This window comes from Mandrillus leucophaeus, unplaced genomic scaffold (genome assembly GCF_000951045.1).
Source record: "Mandrillus leucophaeus isolate KB7577 unplaced genomic scaffold, Mleu.le_1.0 Scaffold252, whole genome shotgun sequence".
Lineage (NCBI taxonomy): Eukaryota > Metazoa > Chordata > Mammalia > Primates > Cercopithecidae > Mandrillus > Mandrillus leucophaeus.
Genome location: NW_012102610.1, coordinates 1,090,278 through 1,101,433, shown reverse-complemented (window position 1 = coordinate 1,101,433; position 11,156 = coordinate 1,090,278).

Here is an 11,156-nt window from a genome sequence, read left to right as displayed (position 1 = left end):
TCTGTCGCCCAGGCTGGAGTGCAGTGGTGCAATCTCTGTTTACTGCAACCTCCACCTCCTGGTTTCAAGCGATTCTCCTGCCTCAGCCTCCCAAGTAGCTGGGATTACAGGCGCCACCCCACGCCTGGCTACTTTTTGTAGTTTTTTGTTTTTTCAGTAGAGATGATGGGGTTTCACCATATTGGCCAGGCTTATCTCGAACTCCTGACCATGTGATCCGCCCACCTCAGCCTCCCAAAGTGCTGGGATTACAGGCGTCAGCCACCACGCCTGGCCCTGTCCAAAGATTCTTAAACTGCAGCAGGTATTACAATCATCTGGAGGGTGAGAATTTGCATTTCAAATGATTCCCAGCTGAGGCTGCTGCTGCTGCTGTTTCTAGGACCCCACTTTGAGGACAACTGTTGGAGTGCAAGGAACACAGGCTGAGTGTCGGCCTACTGGGCTGTAATCCCAGCTTCATCACACATGGGCTGTGTGTCTTAGGGCAAATTACTTACCTTCTCTAGGCTTCAAGGCGTCTGTGATAAATCAGAAAACAATCCGCACCTTGTAGAATTGCTGTCAGGATTACATGAACTCATGCAGGAATGTGGCTGACGCCAATTGTGAATTACTTTCACTCCCCATACCCAACTGAGTTTCCTGAGGGTAGGGCCCACATCTGCAGCCTCTGAGATGCTTAGTGCCTAACACATAGTAGGTGGGAAGGTATGCTGGGAAGTTGTTGAGCACATTCAGGAATGCACACATTCTCAATGACAGATGTATTCAAACAGTGAATCACACGTCACACATGTCCTGCCTCCATTAATTCTGAATCAGTGGAGTTGGGTCAGGTCTTCCGTCCACTGGGACAAAAGAAGGTGTTTAAATCAATAACATAAAGAAGACTGCAAAAGGGAATATTTAACTCACTTAGGAGACACTGTTGATTTAGGAGCACTTAATGGCATCCATTTACAAAACAGGTGACCCCAGCACTTATTATAAATGAACGTATCTATTCATTACAGCCGAGGCCCTGCACTCCCTTGGGAGCTGTTCTTTGGTGTGAACTCACTACGTAAAAGGCAGCAGACTGTCTCCCCAACAGCTACCAGGAATGCAGCCCCGGCCCTGCCACAGCGTCTAAGCTAGTGACATCCAGGTGAGATGTTCTGAAGGAGGGCAAGCCCTTGCAGCTTTCTGTTTATATTTTTTTCTAGATTCCCTCAGTTTCTCCACCCATTTTCATATGCAGATAAGCCCCAGTTTGGGTGAAACTACCAGGAAAGAAACCCAAGTATATCAAGGATGGCCATTCATTTTGCCAAAGGGATGGCGCTTTTTTCCTTCTCCTTGAGACAAGATTTTACACTGTTGCCCAGGCTGGAGTGCAGTGGTACAATCATGGCTCACTGCAGCCTTGAACTCCTGGGCTCAGGTGATCCTCCCACATCAACCTCCCTAGTAGATGGGACCACAGGCATGTGCCACCACACCCGGCTAATTTTTTATATTTTTAGTAGAGATGAGGTTTCGCCATGTTGCCCAGGCTAGTCTCTAACTCCTGGGCTCAAGCAATCTGCCTGCCTCAGCCTCCCAAAGTGCCGGGATTAGAGGCGTGAGCCGCTGTGCCCAGCCTGACGCCTCCTTTTGAATAAAATCTTTAGCTGATGGGTTCCTTTAAATACTGGGCTCCCCTAGCACACTAGAGATGAGAATCAAATGATATTGAAAAACCATTTCCAGCCCTTCCCGAATCTCTGTATGGTATAAAGAGGGGTGGGGTGCAGGGCATTGCTGAGGTTGAGACAAGGATGAGCCTGGAGAGAGGGAAGGAGACCTGCCTTAGTGCTGTGGATGGTCCCTAAACCAGAGTGAATCTGGATCAATGTGATTTGCCTGTCCAGCAGACATTTATTGAGCACCTGCTATAGACCGGGCACCGTCTAGAGGCAGGGAATGCAGTGGCAAATGAACAAAGTTGGAGAGCTACATTCTGGTGCAAGTGACAGTGAGTACACAAGTGATTAAGCCAGATAATGATGGACTGTGAGATGGGCTTTAAAGCGAATTGATGAGACAGAGAGAATGTGGATGAAGGTTCAGGAAAGTCCCAAGGAAGAAGTGACAGAGCATGTGTGTATTGTCTTAGAGCTCTTCACATATGAGGTCTGTCTCTCTCCCAGACTCTAGACCTGAGGGCGGGGCTTAGAAGCTGCAGAACCCAATTCTGCCCTGGTCCCAGGCTCCCGGGGGATCTGCACGGGGCCCTGTAAGTGTTGACTCCACCGGAGGATGTGCTTTCTTGAGTGAGGAATGGCGAGGCGCAGGCAGCCGGGGAAAAGGTGGGGAAAAGGCAAGGACCGCTCCCCCACTGTGACCCCGCCTGGACTTGTGGGGTACGCTCAGCAGGGCACGCTCAGCAGGGCTGGCAGAGTCCCTCCTGGGGCGGCCACTGCTGCCCCCCTCCTGCTTTTCCCTAGTGTCACTCCCTTCCAGAGGGCCAGGGCAGACCCCAGGAGGAGAGTGCAGCAAAGGAAGTGGGGAGTGGTGTACGGTCTGGGAGTGGGGTTCAGGGAGCAGGCTGGGTGTAAGCAGAGCACCGCTGAGGCCCAGCACCAGATGGCTCACTGAATTCTTTTCGGCAACCTCAGAGACATGGATTATTATTCAGTTCTGTTTCACAGAGGAGGAAACTGAGGCTCAGAGAAGTGACGCCCAAGGCTATACAGCCAAGAAGGGAGCTGAGCCAGGAGTCTGCCTCTGCAGGCCCTTGGGGGGCAGATGCCAAGGTTGCTTTGGTTACTGATACATCAGCCAAGGCGGAGACTTTCTCCCTGCAGAGGTCTTCCTCCTGGGCCTTGAAGGTCAAATGGAATAGTGTTGTAAGAATGAACCTGGGACTCAGTCCTGGGTTCTCATCCCTCATTAGCGCTTTGCCCTTAAACAAATTCCTTAACCTTTCTGAGCCTTGGTTTCTTTTTCTGATAGATAGATAGAATAGTCCCTACCTTAGAGTTCCATTGTGAGCCTTAAATGAGATGACCTGTCGTGCATTTAGCACAGAACCTGCATTCAATAAGAACCTTGGATATGGGGGAAGAGGGACTGTGGAGCTTCATGGTTAAGTTCGTGATTTGGAGACCAAATGAACCTGGGCTCACATCCCTGATTCAGCCAGGTACTAGCTGTGTGGCCTTACATAAGTTATTCAACCTCTCTGAGTCTGTGTATCTGTAAAATGGAAGGTTGTTGAGGATTAAGTGTGGGTGCTTCTGTAAAGTGCCTGGCCCAGACTGTGTGCCGTGTGAGAGGAGGCTGCAGGAAGAGGCAAGAAGAGGCAGAGAGTTGGGAAAGGAGGCTTAGGAAGACCAAACCACTTGCCCAAGATTCAAGATCATGCTCCAGAACGTGGAGCCTCCATAAGCCATGAGCATCCCTATTGTGGGACGCAGCCTATGGCTGGAAAGGGTGCTTATTCACTCAGCACACCTTGGCTCCTCTTGCACTTTAGCCCCTGTGGAAGGTGCCAGGGCCACAGTGAAGCAAGGGGAGGAACTTGCAGGCTCTGAAGGGCTGCTGTGTGCCCAGCCCTGGCTAGGCAGTCCTGGGTATCATTGCCAAGCTTCACACTGAGCCTGCAAGGAAGGTGGCACCATCCCCACTTTGAGGCTGAAGATGCTGAGGCCCTGGGAAGCATAGTAACTGTGTGGGGTCACATGGCGGGGCTGGGATATCTGCTGGGCCTGCTGCCCACAGGCCTGCCTCTTCCATCTGGGGCACAGAGAGCTCACAGGCGACACCTGCAGGAGCCTGGAGCCCTGTTCCAGGAGCTGTGCCCCAGGGGTCCAAGCCCACCCAGCATAAGTGTCCGCACTCCCTGAGGGTGCTGCTGTGGCTCCCTGTGCCACCTACCAGGGAAGGAGGAATGAGTATGAAGGGCTGAAGTGGGGGCATTTTTGATTGTCGGCAGGGGCTGGCAGGCACCTGAATGAGAAGGGTGATGGCAGTGTGATGGGGGAAGCTTAGGGAAGAGTCCTCTACCGATGGAGGCAGCAGCTCAGTGGAATTTCCTCCTGAAGTTGTCTTGCCCCTTGAATCCTGCGGGAAAGCTGGCAAATGGCCATTTCCCTTCCACTGGAATGGAGACCCATAACTCAAGTAGCTACCCTTCGGACACCACAGGACTGTTCTCTGCAGGCCCTGCCCCTGGATTTGGGACAGGCAGTCCAGCTCACCTAGCTGGGCTCTGCAGGGAGACCAGGAGGGATGGGGTGTGGCCACAAGAGCAGCCAGACTGATGAGGGATGTGACAAGCATATTCTCACCACCTTCTTTCATGTTTACAACAGACCAGCATTCCCTGTGTGGCAGGGATTGCACTGGTCACCGAGGACCTAGAATCATGGAGTGCTCTGGGGATCCAGGCTTGGAGGGCTTCTTGGAGGAGGTGACCATTCCTGGCTGTTTTGTGTGCTAAAGAAAACCCTCACCAACCACCAAGCACCCGTCATGTGCCAGGCTCCTCAGAGCCCTGGCAGAGCCACCTGTACCCATGCTGGGTTTCGTTTCTCCTTTCATGGGATGCGGTGTCCTAGCTGTGTGGTTCTTTATTGCAGCCCCTCCCTCAGGGTCTTTCCCATGCATCCTCAGCCTGTGTGAGTCCGTTTGTCAACTAATGGCACCATAACAGCTGTGTCTAATTTTTATTCATCTAAAGACCACAAGAAAACAGAGCTTCCTGACACCTCAAACCACGATGGGTCTTAGGTCTTAGCAGTGCAGAAGGAGCTGGGGAAAGGAAGCCAGATAACCAGTTCTTGGATGTGTCCCAGTGTGACTTGGGGAAGTGCTCCCTGCTTCTGTGAGCCTCAGCTGCCTCATCTGAACAATGGGTGGGCAGCACTGGGTCTTGGTGGCTCCTTCAGACTTTACCATTAAGGCCACTGTGTTTATTTAATTTTTGATTTTTGTGGGTGCACAGTAGGTGTATATATTTATGGGTCACAGGAGATATTTCTATATAGGCATGCAATGCCTAATAATCACATCAGGGTAAGTGGGGTAAGGCTGCTTTAATCTTAGTCATGGTTGGGGTCTTGGCCAACCCAAGTACCATTGTGGTTGGGATGAATTCCCCTAGGGCTATGGTAGCTGTCTGGAACCAGGCCAGTTACACAGCACAGTGGCAGTGTCTGGGCCCCACCACCGGGAAGGTGCATGGAGAGCAATGGTCCTTACCTTCAAGGTGCCCACAGTCTTAAGTAAGGGGTTCTTGCTCTGCCTGGGGGTAGAGGGATTAGGGGAGGCCTTAAAGAGAAAGAGACATTTGAACTGGGCTTTGAAGATTGAATAAGACATTGCCAATCAGATGAAGCAACAACCCAGGAAGTAGGAACAGGATAAACAAAGGCACTGGGGCCGGGAAGAGCAGGGTGCATTCTGGGAGTGGCTGTGTTGTAGGGATCACAGCTGGGAATGAGGCTGGAAAGACAGGCAGGAGCTAGATTACAATACAGGTGGTGCCTGAGCAGTTCAGTATCACGCAGGAAACCCGGGCCACAGACCTAGGTCAGGGTGGACAACCTTACATCACCTCCAGCAATCCCTAGTTCATTCCATTTACTTTGTTTAGTAAGATATGGCACGTCCCAAATTCACAAGTGGTTTCTGTGGAAAATGGTTGGAATTTTAAAGATAATTTGGCACTTGATAAGAACAGCTTTATTTATCTGGAAACATTTCTGTTCTGGGGGATGGACTAGCTTCCCTGAGGTACCGCTCTACAGAGTGCTGTGTTCCATGCAGCTGTCTCTGGCTTTTTACTGCATCTAACAGTCATAGGAATAGGTTCTATTCCATATTTGGATGAGAATGGTGTGGTCTTAAAACTCATCCACCCAGGCTGGGTGCTGTATTGTCCAGGTGGGTGCTGTATTGTCCAGGCTGGGTGCTGTATTGTGGTGGCCAGTGTGGCATGAAGCCTCGGGTCAGTGTCAGTGTTTATAGTTCCTGGGGCACATCCCGCCACCTCTCTGGACCTCAGTTTCCCTGTCTGTAAAATGAGGAACTGGGGCTGAGTGGCGGCCACAGAGCTCCCTCGCAGACCCAGCATGCTAACTGTAATGGGGAATGCTCATTTCGTAAGATGAATGGTAACATAGTGGTGGTGAACAGACAGTGAGCGGAAGCTCAAAATGTGCTACAGCACAACTCTTACTGATTTTTATGGTTGTTGGTAAGACACAACCTGCTTGAAAGATGAGGAACCTGAAGTAGCCCAAGAGGTGGCTTAAGTACCATCAAGCATTTGGGGTCTTTGTGGACTAGCTCTGGTGGACTTCAGAGCCTCCTAGAAGTTGTCAGAAGACCTTCAGTCCCTTGATTTCCTCATTTCACTGGCGCTTTTTTTTTTTTTTTGGCGACATGATCTCAGTCTGTCATCCAGGCAGGAATGCAGTGGCACAATCACGGCTCACCACACCCTTGACCTTCCTATGCTCAGGTGATCCTCCTGAGTAGCTGCGACTACAGGCACATGCCACCATGCCTAGCTAATTTTTCTGTGTTTTTGTAGAGATGGGATTTCGACATGTTGCCCAGGCTTCACTGGCACGCGTGCACACACACACACACACACACAAATTGTATTGATTCCAGTCCAATCCATAACTGGTCGTTGTTTTTTTTTTTTTGAGATGGAGTCTCACCCTGTTGCCAAGACTGGAGTGCAGTGGCATGATCTCGGTTCACTGCGACCTCTGCCTCCTGTGTTCAAGCGATTCTCTTGCCTCAGCCTCCCGAGTAGCTAGGATTACAGGCACCCACCACCATGCCTGGCTAATTTTTGTATTTTTAGTAGAGACGGGGTTTCACCATGTTGGCCAGGCTGGTCTTGAACTCCTGACTTTGGGTGAGCCACCACACCTGGCCCATAACTGGCTTTTTTTAAAGTAACAAGCACTTGTTTAAAAATTCTTTTTTGGCGGGGGAGGTTACAGAGTGTTGCTCTGTCTCCTAGGCTGGAGTGCAATGGCACAATCTCGGCTCACTGCGACCTCCGCCTCCCGGGTTCAAGCAATTCTCCTGCCTCAGCCTCCCGAGTAGCTGGGACTACAGGCACCTGCCACCATGCCTGGCTAATTTTTATATTTTTGTAGAGACAGGGTTTCACCGTGTTGGCCAGGCTAGTCTTAAACTCCTGACCTCAGGTGATCCACCTACCTCAGCCTCCCAAAGTGTTGGGATTACAGGTGCGAGCCACCATGCCCGGCCTAAAATTTTGAAAACTTTAAGTGTTCATAGAGTGAAAAGTTCTCCATTCTCCTCCCCACCCCTGTCCCACCTAGATCTGAAGCCTAGTGGGCAGAGGCCTTCTCCGTGAATTTCTGGAACCTCTCAGTTTCCCTTCCCAGAGGCAAGCACTGGTACCTGTCTCTTGGGTCTCTTTTAAGAAGTAATCTATGATTATACAATCTTATATAAGCATACTAGTGTTCTTTTATAAGTACACTTCACGTTTTTCTGGACTTTCTATCACAGTATTGTGTCTCAGATCTTTTCCTGTAAGTATGCAAGATGCTGCTGCCATCTTTTTAACATGGGACTCCATTGATGGGTGTAATACAATTTACTTAACCAGTCCGCATTGAGAGGCATTGCATGTTACCTCCCCTGAGTTCTGCTTTTTCAAATAATTAATATCCTTGGGCATGCCTCTATGTGTCTATGTGCACATGGGCAAGTGGCGCTGTAGGATTCATTCTCAACAGTGCACCCCATCTTGTGGCCATCACATCTGAGGATCATCTGGCCCAGCCCTATCATTTCAGTCACTGTCTTCCCCCATGATGTTTGGATTCTGCTCTTGCACGGGGTGTCTGGCTGAACACGCAGGGGGTTTGCCAGGGTAGTTGGAGCCAATGTAAGACTCCCTCAGGAGAGCTTCATTTATTTCAGAGAAGGGCTGCATAATATTGTATGTTTTGCAGGTCATGTGTCTCTGTTGTAACTGTTTAACTTCATCATCATAGTCCCGAAGAAGCCATTGACAATACATAAGTGGATGAGCGTGGCTCTGTTCCAATAAACCTTTATTTTTAAAAAACAGGCAGCAGGCTGGACTTGGCTCTCAGGCCACAGTTTACCAACCTTTGGTGTATTCAGCTGTTGAAGACCTTCTGTGCACCAGGCTCCACTGTCGGCACAGGGGCTGCTGCAGGGAAGGACATAGAACCAGCCTTAGCAGTTGGAATACAGCTCACTGGTATAAGCGAGCAGGTGCGGTGTAACCTGATGCCATGTAAGAGGAGTTTCTGACTTGGACTAGGGGCTGGTCATGGGTGTCTTTCTGGGAGCAGTGACATAGGAAGCTGAAAACCAAGGTCCTAGCTCTGAGCCAGGCACAGTGGGGAGTGTGGGGAACTGAAAGAAGCTTAGTATTGCTGGAGGTGTGGCAGGCATAGAGTGGGCAGGAGGAGAGGTAAGGGCTGGAGAGATGAACCAGACTACACAGGCCACGAGGCTGGCTGTGCAGAGAGGCTGGGCTTGATCCTGACAACTTGGAGAGAGGAGCTGCAAAGGCTGGGCTTTGGGAGAGTGCCACACGTCCAGCTGGAGGAAAGCAGGGAGGCTGTGGAAAGACTGGAGGCTGTCAGAAGCCGGGTAGCATAGAGATAAAGTCGGGTTGTAGCATGTGAAATGGGCCAAGGCAAGCAGCTCAGGACTAAAACCTGGGTTGATACAGTGGAACTAAACATTTCCATGACTTTTTGCATCCTTTGACCCCATACGTGGGACCCTATTCATCCCTCAAGGTCCAACCCAAAATGTCCCCCCATTAGGGCCTCTCCTGGGGCAGAATTACAGGCTCTTTCCTCCACTGTCATGACACCATACTGAGGAATACTTGTCACAGCAGTGTTTCCCCACTGAGGCCTCAGAGTAAGTACTAATTAATGCTTGCTAAATTAAATTAAACAGCAAGGTGAATTAGCTGGGGAGAGGTGGCCGCTGAGCCACTCTTTAGAGTTGCAGAAACAGAGACTCAGAAAGCTAAGCAATTTTTCCTAATGGTACATGCAAGGATTCTGACCAGTCTGGTCATTTCTGCAGAAAAATTGGCCTTCTCTGCCTCTCTAGGCTGGAACTTTTCTTGCTTCTGCTCACAGTTCCCTAAATTATTAATCTGCAAGGCAGTTAGCAGAGCAGGAGCAAGAGGCACACTTTGCAGAAAGATAAAACAAGAGAATGAAGATGCATTTGGTTTCCAGAGAGTCCATCATCTGGTATTCCAAATCCTAACAGGGAAATTCAATCCCCTTCTAAATCCCAGCCGAGACAATGTCCCCAAGACCATCCTGCTGGGCGGCAGGGCCCTGGGCCTGGAGAAGTGCCTGAAATTCTTGGACAATCCGGATGGTGAGGCTATCAAAGCCTGTGTCCAGAGTGCTCCAACAGCTGGGCTGGGGGAATTCTTTTGGCTCCATTTATTGCAGTCTATTTTTAGAGAGCACTTCAGACAGGGGTGGGAGTTTTCTGCTGCCTCTGCCCTCAACCGGGTCGTTTCTACCCTATCCTCTCCCAGCTCCCTACCCCTGCCCTAACTATGACAGATGCCAGATGTGGCTGTGGTCTTTGAGCAGTGCAGCCTAGTGTTCTTCTCTTTCCAGAGCCCTCTATGTATAGGTACTTTTGTCCATCTTTTTTATTATAGCCTTCCTTGTGAGTGTGAGGTTGTATTGCGGTCTTGATTTACAGTTCCCTAAAGATTAGTGAGGTTGAGAGCATCTTTTCATGTGCTTATTGGCCACTTGTAGATTGTCTTTGGAGAAATATCTATTTAGACACCTTGCCTGTTTTTAAATTGGCTTATTTGCCTTGTTACTTTTGAATTGTAAGAGTTCTTTATATACTGTGGACACTAGACCCTTATTAGATACATGATTTGCAAATATTTCCCCCGATTCTGTGTCTTCATTTATTTTTAACAGAGCAAAGAAAACATGGGAAGCTGAGAAGGGGAATGTGGAGATGGGCAACGAAGGGGCACTGGGTTCCTGCTCAGCCTCTTGCCTCGGAACCCAGGTGCTCTAACTGGCTTAAGGGGCACTGGGCTCCTGCTCAGCCTCTTGCCTGGGAACCCAGGTGCTCTAAACTATTTTTAGGGGTTGCCCTCTGCTGCAAGATGGGCCACCTCAGCCCCCTTCCTTCACTGTCCGCCTCCAAATGAAAGATTCAGAAGGGCACAAGACAATGACCCTGCATTGATGGCTTCTTGCAGCTTCCTGACTCCCGCAGGCCCGCCAGCTGCCTGGCCCTCCAGGGGATGGACTTGTAGGTGGGTGGCCCAGGACAGGCGGGGTTTTGATTGTTCCATATCTGCTTATTGTCTCCCAACCACGTCTAGGCATTCCACAAGTGTGGGCGCTGAGCACTGTACCTGCCTTCATAGAGCCCAAGGACAGATAGTAAAGAAGTAAACGTACAAATGGAGGACTGCAAGCCGTGAGCGCTCATAGTAGGAAGAGCCTGGGAGAGGAGGACAGGGTGAGGGAAGCCCTCTCTAGAGTTGGCCCAGTTAAGCTGAGCCTCAGTTTACTCATTGGTAAAATGGGGCCGGGGTAACTCCACCTACTTCACAGTGTTGCCTTGAAGGCCAGCTATCACTAAAGAACTCTAAAGTGCTAATTACTATTACTTTAAGCTTGTCATAGGTGCTTGAAGGGTGTCTCTGGGTGGAGAAAGGGCAGGGGGCTGGGTGGGCTTAGGGAAAAAGAAGCAATTTTCCATTAGATCCTCCCCAAAAAGCTGCCAAAAGGGTGGTACCAACCTTAGGATAGGGCCCATTCCCTTCTTTGGGGCGCATCAGAGCCCCAGAACCACACGGTTCGGTCCAGGCAAGCAAAGTCCAGGTTTTATTAAACTGAAGGCAAAATCAAGATAGGCAGAGGTTGAGTGGGCATCAGCAGAGTAGGCTCTGGTTGGGGGTTTGGAGCTTTGTATTTGTTGTGGTTACACGCTGGGGAGGGAGACATGGCTCCCGGGAGGCGCCAGTGTTGAAGGGGCTGCGCAGAGCCTTCCTACCAGACCGGGGACTTCGCGCGCTGGGACCTGGATGCAGTGTCTGGGACTCCGCCCTTGCGCTCGCCACCCGGCGCCTCGGCTCG